The sequence below is a fragment of the Arachis hypogaea genome, chromosome 17 (assembly GCF_003086295.3).
Source record: "Arachis hypogaea cultivar Tifrunner chromosome 17, arahy.Tifrunner.gnm2.J5K5, whole genome shotgun sequence".
Lineage (NCBI taxonomy): Eukaryota > Viridiplantae > Streptophyta > Magnoliopsida > Fabales > Fabaceae > Arachis > Arachis hypogaea.
In genome coordinates, this window is record NC_092052.1 from 94036838 (window position 1) to 94048207 (window position 11370).

Sequence of the window (11370 nt, forward strand, 5' to 3'; positions counted from 1 at the left end):
CCAGCAATATATAATAGTCCATACTTTTCCCGAGTTGAGATCTCGCAAACTGGCGTTTAACACCAAGTTTCTACCTTATTCTGGCGTTAAACGCCAGAACTAGCATAAAAGTTGGAGTTAAACGCCCAAACTGGCACAAAAGCTGGAGTTAAACGCCAGGAGCAGCCTGTGCATGTGAAAGCTTCAATGCTCAGCCTAAACACACACCAAGTGGGCCCCGGAAGTGGATTTCTGCACTATCTATCTTAGTTTACTCATTTTCTGTAAACCTAGGTCACTAGTTTAGTATAAAAACTACTTTTAGAGACTTACTATGTACCTTATGACATTTTACATCTGAATTTTGTGTCTTCTACGGCATGAGTCTCTAAACTCCATGGTTGGGGGTGAGGAGCTCTGCTGTGTCTCGATAGATTAATGCAATTACTACTGTTTCTCATTCAGTCACGCTTGTTTCTATTCTAAGATATTCATTCGCACTTCAACATGATGAATGTGATGATCCGTGACACTCATCACCATTCTCAACCTATGAACGCGTGCCTAACAACCACTTCCGTTCTACCTTAGATTGAATGTATATCTCTTGGGTTCCTGGTTCACGAGTTTTACTGCCTCTCCTGACAACAGAGCATTTAAATCCGTGAGATCAGAGTCTTCGTGGTATAAGCTAGAATAAATTGGCAGTATTCCTGAGATCCAAAAAGTCTAAACCTTGTCTGTGGTATTCCGAGTAGGATCCGAGAAGGGATGACTATGACGAGCTTCAAACTCATGAATGCTGGGCGCAGTGACAATGTGCAAAAGGATCAATGGATCCTATTCCAACATTAGTGAGAACCAACAGATGATTAGCCATGTACATGGACCTTTTCCACTGAGAGGATGGTTGGTAGCCATTGACAATGGTGATCCACCAACATACAACTTGCCATGGAAGGAGACCTGCGTGCGTGAAAAAAAAGACAATAGGAAAGCAAAAATTTAGAAGACATAGCATCTCCAAAACCTCAACATGTTCTCCACTACTGCATAACAAGTATCATTTAATCCATGTTCTTTTACTTATTTCAATTAAAACTAAGAATTACTATTGTTATCCTGACTAAGAGCTACAAGATAACCATAGCTTGCTTCAAGCCATGGGATCGACCCTTACTCACGTAAGGTATTACTTGGACGACCCAGTGCACTTGCTGGTTAGTTGTGCGGAATTGCAAAAGTGTGATTGTGATTTCGTGCACCAAGTTTTTGGCGCCGTTGCCGGGGATTGTTCGAGTTTGGACAACTGACGGTTTATTTTGTTGCTTAGATTAGGAAAAATTTTTCTTTTTGGTTTAGAGTCTTCTATTATTGTTTTTGGTTAAAATTTTAAAATCCTTATTTTATTTTTCTAAATTATTTTCGAAATTTTTTAAAACCCATAACTTCATAATTTAGTCTTATGTTTGAGTTTAGTTTCATATTTTAAGTTTGGTGTCAATTGCATAAGTTTATTTCTTTCATTTTTTTCAAATTATTAGTGCTCAGAGTATAAAAATTTTTAAGTTTGGTGTCCTTTGTGTTTCTGTTTTCTTAAAAAATTTTTCAAAAGTTGCTCTCAGTGTTCATCTTGATATTTAAAGTTTTCCTGTTTGTCTTCTTTGTTTTGATCCAAAAATTCTAAGTTTGGTGTCATTTTATTGTTTTTCTCTTTCCTCATTAAATTCAAAAATATCTTTCATATTTATCTTATCTTATCTTAGTTTTGAAATTTCAAAATTCAAAATCCCTTTCAAAAATCATATCCAAAGTTTTCAAATCTTCTTAATTAAGTAATTATTTTAGTTTTCGAAATTTATATTTTAATTTTTAATTATTTTATTTTATCTTATTTCTTTTTTTATTTATTCGGTTTGTTTTTAATTAAATATAATAAAAATAAAAACATATTTTATTTGCAATTCACATCAATTTCCTTTTCTCCATCATGGATCTAAGTGAAAATAAATAGTCTAAAAGGACTCTGGGTCATATCCTAACCCCATTACGGCTGCATATGGGAGTAGCATCTGTATTAGGGGTGGCAGTGGGGCGGGTTTTTGCCCTACCCGACCCCGCCCCGCCGTCCTGACAGGCATATACTACCCGCCCCCATAACTACCCGCGGGTAGTAAATAGCAGAACCCGAACCCGCCCCTGCGGGTACCCGCCCCACCCCGACCCGCCCCTATAAAAATTAAGACAAAAATTTAAAATTCATAGCTAAATTAAAATACAAAAATAAAATTCATACAATGTCATTAGCTAAAATAACCTGAAATTAAAAAAAAGATATTGTTAGATCACTACAAATTTAACACCATAATAAATAAATTACAATATTAGATATAAAATGATCTTCAACCCTTATTCTTGATCATTTTCAACATCTTCATCATCATTAAAAGTTTGCAAATCAAGATTTAAACCTGAAAATTAAAAGAGATAACAATTAACAAATTAATTGGTACTATGAAAAAAATTAACATAAATGAAGATTAATCAATATATCACCTTTACTTCCCAAAGGTGCCCACAACCAACTTTGGCCACACATCAAAGCTTCAATTATGTCTTGTTTGAGCTTTGCACGATGAGGAGAAATCACACGACCACTTGTACTAAAAGCAGATTCAGAGGCAACAGTGGACACCGGAATAGCATATATATCCTTAGCTATTTTTGCAAGAACTTTAAATTTCATCTGATTGTTCTTCCACCATTTCAAAACATTAAAGTTAGGATCATTTGGAGGATGAATTTCCTCCTCAAGATAATGATCATGCTCAACATTCACATATGAACTCCTTGTCATTTTTCTTCTTTTAAGATACACCATGTAATCATCACCCCCAAATAAACTTGCATTTCCACTTTCATTAAGTTCTTTTGTACCAACACCAACACCGACATGTGACACATCAGAACTCATTTTTTGAGTGTATTCATTAACCAACTCATTACACAACTGATGAATTCTATCAACTTGCTTGGAGCATTCTGTTGGATCTAGATACATTTTTTCAAATTGAAACTCAACCCCAACCATCTTGTACCTAGGGTCTAAAATAGCAGCAACACCCATAATGCCATGAATTTCATCCCAATACTTTTCAAATTTCTTCTTCATGTTAGATGCCATATTAGCAATTAACGGATTAGTAGAAATTTCCCATTCATCCAATGACACTTTTATTTTACAAACCAAAGTAAAATAAAGATTATCAGTCGAAAATTTAGACCCAGAAAATAGTTGAGTAACATCATAAAACAATTTCAATCTGTCACATATTTCCTTCGCAAGTTCCCATTCCTCATTACTTGGCACAGTTTTATATTAGGGTTCCTTCTGCCTTAACATAGGAAAAACAGCTTTATACAACAAAGCAGTTTCTAACATCAAATAAGTTGAGTTCCATCTAGTTGGGCAATCAAGAACTAATTTCCTAGTAAATGAGATCGCTATTTTAGCACACCAACTCACAAAAGTTTCGGTTCTTTTCTGTGTTGCAGTCCAATACAATACACTACTACGAATCTTTTCTATACTTTTCTTAACAATACTTAAGCCATCCTTCACAATCAAATTCAATATATGAGCACAACAACGCATATGTAACAATTTACCCCCCAACATCAAGAATGAAGAATCCAAACGCCCCAACAGTCCATCTATCATAGCATCATTAGTAGAACAGTTATCCAATGTAACAGTGGACAATTTTCTATCAATGTTCCATTCTAACAATATTTTCATCAACGTTTCAGTGAGAACTTCACTTGTATGTGGACAAGGAACATAACAAAAGCTGAAAAGATTAACAAACATGCATGCATTTTTAGGGGAATCATTTTAATATTACAAATTCAATATTACAAATAGCAAATTATGGGAATCATTTTAATACTAGATTCATGTATTAGTGTTGGTATGAGAATCATTTTATAAATTGTCTAAATACGAGTGTTAAGAGATGAGACTCACTCTTTTATAAAAATTGAAACATGCTAATTTTGAAGGCACTATAGAACATACCCAAAAATTTTATAAGGTCATGCAGATACACCATTCAGGTTAAGGTCATAAAATAATTTAGAAGCATTTCACTTAAGGTGGACCATAATCATATAAAAGTTCATGATAAAGAAGAACCAAGATAAAAGCTACAAACTTTAGCACCAAAAAGGAAAAGGGTCATCATTAGAAATGTTAATACTTACTCCAAGAATGCAGTACCAATCAATGAAAGGTGGCTTATTAGTTTTGTTAGGGACAAATCTATGAACACATACAACAGAACATGTGAAAATAGTATTAGTAATAGTATTAACAATAATAATACTATAAAGAAGTGGAGCGGTTTAGAATAATAAGCAAGCATTGTGGATTGGTTTTCTTCCTTTATTTTTACTTTATTTAATCTGTTGAGTTTTGAATTTTGAAATTTTGAAATTGAAATTAAGTTTGTTTTGGTTGCAACTAATAAAGAAAGCCCTGCAGCTAAAAGATTGCAAGCAACTGAGCAACTGATATATAAAAGTTCAAGCATTTTTATAGTATTTCAAGATGTATTTCAATATTAACATTTCACTTAAGGTGGACAATAATCATATAAAAGTTCATGATATTAACATTTCACAGAAACACTGAAATCTCTTTCTTTTTCTCCCATTGTTTTTTACGGTTATAGTAGCATTGCTTTCCGAAAATTGAAATTCAACAACTAAAGACTTATCCTACTTGACGAAATCAGCTACAGAATCCAACGATACAATATCATAAATCAAGTAATTTTTACTTGAGTGAACAATTCTATTACGAAGCAGGAAAGTATAATTTTTTCTTTCACACCATTATCTGAAATCTGAGTACCAACCTTGCGTATGAAGCCTCGGTTCGGAAAATGAGGAGGAGGGCCAGGGCGGGTGCGGTGAGCTGGTAAGGTAGAGAAGAAGCCCTGAGAATCGGGAAATACTCCGGGAGCAGGAAGTGTACGGAGACGGCGGAGTTGTAGGCGGCGATAGTGGCGGCGAAGGTTGTGAATGCAAGGACTGGAGGGAGCAAAGAGAGGACGACACAGGAGGAGAGGGTCGACCGAAGGTGGCGGAGGTGGCGGAGGGAGGAGCGATGCTGAGACGAATCAGACGATTCGACGAGTTGCGACTTGCGAAGATGGCAGAGACGACTAGATGAGCTGAGCGGAGGAGGAGCGACAGGCACAGGCGACTTGAACGAGTCGCGGAACTGGAGCAGATTCGACGGCAAACACTGGGTTGAACTAAACCGAGGCAGCGAGGCTATGGTCTTGGAGAGGAGAAGAGCTGAGGAGGAAGGGGTTGCTAACCCTAAATCCTTAATCGAGTTACAAACTGAGTGGCGGTGAGAACTGAAGGCTGAAGCTAATCACTAAAAAATTATATATATATATATATATATATATATATATATATATATGCACTCAGGGGCGGGTAGGGGCGGGTTTAGCCTGAACCCGACCCCGCCCCACCCCGCTCATCAACCCGTCACGATTTAGACCCGCCCCGCTCCGGGTCGAGTTCAAACCCGCCCCGACCGGGTAGGGACGGGGCGGGTACCCGCGGGTATGGGTACTGCTGCCATCCCTAATCTGTATACCTCCCATCAAAGCAAGCAGTTTTGAGCTAAATCCTCAGCTCATTATCATGGTGCAGCAAAATTGCCAGTATTCCAGTCTTCCACATGAAGAACCTACTGAGTTTCTGGCACAGTTCTTACAAATTACTGACACAGTATGTGATAAAGAAGTGGATCAGGATGTCTACAGGCTGTTACTATTTCCATTTGCTGTAAAAGATCAAGCTAAGAGGTGGTTAAATAACTAACCCATAGCAAGTATAAGAACATGGAAACAGTTGTCAAACAAATTCCTGAATCAATATTTTCCTCCAAAAAGGATGACACAGCTAAGGCTGGACATCCAAGGCTTTAAACAAGAGGGTAATGAATCTCTTTACAATGCCTGGGAGAGGTACAGGGGGATGCTAAGGAAATGCCCCTCTGAAATGTTTTCAGAGTGGGTGCAGTTAGACATCTTTTACTATGGGCTTACAGAAAAAGCTTAAATATCACTAGATCACTCAGCTGGTGGATCTATACACATGAGAAAGACAATTGAAGAGGCTCAAGAGCTTATCGATACAGTTGCTAGAAATCAGCATCTGTACATAAGTAGTGAGTCCTCCATGAAAGAAGAAGCTAAGGCAGTATCAACTGACTTTAGTCCTCAGGAACAAGTTGCTGAACTCAATCAGCAACTATCTTCTATAACAAAGCAGTTAGCTGAATTTAAGGAGATGTTACAAGAAACCAAAAATGCTAATAAGGATATGGAATCACAATTGAATCAGACAAAATAGCAGTTATCAAAATAGATAACAGAAGAGTGCTAAGCAGTTCAATTAAGAAGTGGAAAAATATTAAATAAATCAACTCAAAGTAGCAGAAAGCCAAGAAAAGAACAGCTGATAGAGGATGAGCAACCTGCTACCCAAAATCCCTCTGAGGATAGTAAGATACCAGAGAGGAATAACTCTGGCGTTCAAACGCTAGAAAAGGGTGAAAAACTGGCGTTAAACGCCCAGTCCATATCCAGTTCTGGCATTCAAATGCCAGAAAGGGGAGAGAATCTGGCGTTAAACGCCCATCCAACCCCCAAGCCTGGCGTTCAAACGCCAATGAGGGATCAGACACCTACAAGTGTGATGAGCGGATAATTTATACGCTTTTTGGCATTGTTTTTAGTATATTTTTAGTAGGATCTAGTTACTTTTAGGGATGTTTTTATTAGTTTTTATGTTAAATTCACATTTCTGGACTTTACTATGAGTTTGTGTGTTTTTCTGTGATTTCAGGTATTTTCTGGCTGAAATTAAGGGACTTGAGCAAAAATCAGATTCAGAGGTTGAAGAAGGACTACTGATGCTGTTGGATTCTGACCTCCCTGCACTCAAAGTGAATTTTCTGGAGCTATAGAACTTAAAATGGCGCGTTTCCAATTGCGTTAAAAAGTAGACATCCAGGGCTTTCTATTAATATATAATAGTCTATACTTTTGCCGAGTTTAGATGATGCAAAAGGGCATTGAACGCCAGTTCTACGCTGCAGTCTGGAGTTAAACGCCAGAAACACGTCACAAACCAGAGTTGAACGCCAAAAACACGTTACAACTTGGCGTTCAACTCCAAAAGAAGCCTCTGCACGTGTAAACTTTAAGCTCAGCCCAAGCATACACCACGTGGGCCCCGGAAGTGGATTTATGCATCAATTACTTACCTCTGTAAACCCTAGTAACTAGTTTAGTATAAATAGGACTTTTTACTGTTGTATTTGGATCTTTTGAACCATCTTCGGATCATTTTTAGTCTTGGTTACTCCGGTTCCCCTCTGGGGCCGAGACCAATGAACTCCATTATCACTTATGTATTTTCAACGGTAGAGTTTCTGCACTCCATAGATTAAGGTGTGGAGCTCTACTGTTCCTCATGATTTAATGCAAAGTACTACTGTTTTCTATTCAATTCAACTTATTCCGCTTCTAAGATATCCATTCGCACCCAAGAACATGATGAATGTGATGATTATGTGACGCTCATCATCATTCTCACTTATGAACGCGTGCCTGACAAACACTTCCGTTCTACATGCAAACAAGCTAGAATGAATATCTCTTGGATGTCTAATACAGGGGACCGAGTCCGAGTTATTAATGTCTTCGTGGTAAAAGTTAGAACCCATGGATGGCCATTCCTGAGATCCAGAAAGTCTAAACCTTGTCTGTGGTATTCCGAGTAGGATCTGGGAAGGGATGGCTGTGACGAACTTCAACCTCGCGAGTGCTGGGCGTAGTGACAGACGCAGAAGGAGGGTGAATCCTATTCCAGCATGATCGAGAACCTCCAGATGATTAGCCATGCCGTGACAGAGCATTTGGACCATTTTCACAGAGAGGATGGGATGTATCCATTGACAACGGTGATGCCCTTATAGAAAGCTTGCCATGGAGAGGAGTAAGACTAATTGGATGAAGACAGCGGGAAAGCAGAGATTCAGAGGAACGAAAGCATCTCTATACGCTTATCTGAAATTCTCACCAATGATTTACATAAGTATTTTTATCTTTATTTTCTATTTATTTATTATTATTATTCGAAAATACTATAACCATTTGATGTCCGCCTGACTGAGATTTACAAGGTGACCATAGCTTGCTTCATACCAACAATCTCCGTGGGATCGACCCTTACTCACGTAAGGTTTTATTACTTGGACGACCCAGTGCACTTGCTGGTTAGTTGTGCAAAGTTGTGAAGTTATGTTTGGACCATGGTATTGTGCACCAGTTTGTTGGCACCATTGCCAGGGAGAGAACGAACAACAAATTTTACAACCTGAGTAACAATTTCGCATACCAAGTTTTTGGCGCCATTGCCGGGGATTGTTCGAGTTTGGACAACTGACGGTTCATCGTGTTGCTCAAATTGGGTAATTTTCTTCTTATTTTATTTTCAAAAAGTTTTCAAAAATTTTTCAAAAATATTTTCTTCTTTTTCGTTTTTCCCAATTAATATTCGAAAAAAAAATTTTTTTTTCCTTTTGTTTTCCAAAATTATTTCAGAATTTTTAAGAATGAATTCTAGTGTTTCATGATGATTTGTTGAATCTTGGCTGGCTGTAAAGCCATGTCTAAATTCCTTTGGACTGAGGATTCAACTAATCACTTCAATGCATGTAATAGCATACTAAAGCTTGGCTGGCTATTAAGCCATGTCTAACCTTCAGATTGGAGCTTTAGACTAAAGAGCACAAGATTCCTGGAATTCATATTAAAAATTTTGAAATCTTTATTTTTCTTCTTCAAATAATTTTCAAAAAAATAAAAATATACAAAAATAAAAAAAATTAATAAAATCATAAAATCAATAATATTTTGTGTTTCTTGTTTGAGTCTTGAGTCAATTTTTAAGTTTGGTATCAATTGCATTTTTTCTAAAAAAATTTTATGCATTTTTCGAAAATTCATGCATTCATAGTGTTCTTCATGATCTTCAAGTTGTTCTTGGCCAGTCTTCTTGTTTGATCTTCATATTTTCTTGTTTTGTATCTTTTCTTGTTTTTCATATGCATTCTTGCATTCATAGTGTCTATACATGAAAAATTTCTAAGTTTGGTGTCTTGCATGTTTTCTTTTCTTGAAAATTTTTCAAAAAAATAAGTTCTTGATGTTCATCTTGACATTCAAAGTGTTCTTGGTGTTCATCTTGACATTCATGGTGTTCTTGCATGCATCACATGTTTAGATCCAAAATTTTCATGCATTGCATCATTTTCATGTTTTTCTCTTTCATCATTAAAAATTCAAAATTCAAAAATATCTTTCCCTTTTTCACTCATAAATTTCAAAAATTTGGATTGACTTTTTCAAAAATTTTTAAAATCTAGTTGTTTTTATGAGTCAAATCAAATTTTCAATTTAAAAATCTTATCTTTTTCAAAATCTTTTTCAAAAATCAAATCTTTTTCAATTCTCTTATTTATTTTCGAAAATTTTAAAAATATTTTTCAAAAATCTTTTTCTTAATTTTATTTCATAATTTTCGAAAATATCATAAAAAATTAATGTTTTGATTCAAAAATTTCAAGTTTGTTACTTGCTTGTTAAGAAAGATTCAAACTTTAAGTTCTAGAATCATATCTTGTGATTACTTGTGAGTCAAGTCATTAATTTTGATTTTTAAAATCAAATCTTTTTCAAAACTAATTTCAATCATATCTTTTGAAAAATATCTTTTTATCCTATCTTTTTCAAATATCTTTTCTAACTTCTTATCTTCTTATCTTTTCAAAATTGAATTCCAAATCTTTTTCAACTAACTAATTGACTTTTTGTTTGTTTCTTATCTTTTTCAAAACTACCTAACTAACTATCCCTCTCTAATTTTCGAAAATACCTCCCTCTTTTTCAAAAATTCTTTTTAATTAATTAATTGTTTCAATTTTTAATTTTAATTTTAATTTTATCTTAATTTTCGAAAATCAGTAACTCTTTTTCAAAATTAATTTTCGAAATTCCCTCTCCCTCATCTTCTTCTATTTATTTAATTACCTACTAACACTTTTCTTCATCTCATATCTCTGCTCTCTTCACACTTGTGTTTGGATTCTCCTCCCTTCTCTTTCCTTACATTACATTCTTTTCTTCTTCTACTCACACAAAGGAATCTCTATACTGTGACATAGAGGATTCTATATTTTCTTTGTTATTCCCTTCTTTGTCATATGAGCAGGAGCAAGGACAAGAACATTCTTGTTGAAGCAGATCCTGAACCTTGAAGGACTCTGAAAAGGAAACTAAGAGAAGTTAAAATACAACAATCCAGAGACAACCTTACAGGAATTTTCGAACAGGAAGAGGAGATGGCAGCCGAAAATAATAATAATGCAAGGAGGATGCTTGGTGACTTTACTGCACCTAATTCCAATTTACATGGAAGAAGCATCTCAATTCCTACCATTGGAGCAAACAATTTTGAGCTTAAACCTCAATTAGTTTCTCTGATGCAGCAGAACTGCAAGTTCCATGGACTTCCATCCGAAGATCCTTTTCAGTTCTTAACTGAATTTTTGCAGATCTGTGATACTGTTAAGACTAATGGAGTAGATCCTGAAGTCTACAGGCTTATGCTTTTCCCTTTTACTGTGAGAGACAGAGCTAGAATATGGTTGGATTCTCAACCTAAAGATAGCCTGAACTCTTGGGATAAACTGGTCAAGGCTTTCTTAGCCAAGTTCTTTCCTCCTCAAAAGCTGAGTAAGCTTAGAGTGGATGTTCAAACCTTCAGACAGAAAGAAGGTGAATCCCTCTATGAAGCTTGGGAGAGATACAAGGAACTGACCAAAAAGTGTCCTTCTGACATGCTTTCAGAATGGACCATCCTGTATATATTCTATGATGGTCTGTCTAAATTAGCTAAGATGTCATTGGATACTTCTGCAGGTAGATCCATTCACCTAAAGAAAACGCCTGCAGATGTTCAAGAACTTATTGACATGGTTGCTAACAACCAGTTTATGTACACTTCTGAGAGGAATCCTATAAGTAATGGGACGCCTCAGAAGAAGGGAGTTCTTGAAATTGATACTCTGAATGCCATATTGGCTCAGAATAAAATATTGACTCAGCAAGTCAATATGATTTCTTAGAGTCTGAATGAAATGCAAGCTGCATCCCACAGTACTCAAGAGGCATCTTCTGAAGAAGAAGCTTATGATCCTGAGAACCCTGCAATAGTAGAGGTAAATTATATGGGTGA

The 11370-nt window shown here is 36.0% G+C and overlaps 1 non-coding gene across 1 annotated transcript; it reads right to left on the reverse strand.

Annotated features, from left to right (window-relative positions):
• Positions 1 to 10870: 10870 nt before the first annotated feature.
• Positions 10871 to 10978, reverse strand: LOC112768436 (small nucleolar RNA R71). Its single transcript, XR_003185866.1, has one exon. It is a non-coding gene; the product is annotated as a small nucleolar RNA R71 (small nucleolar RNA).
• Positions 10979 to 11370: the final 392 nt, after the last annotated feature.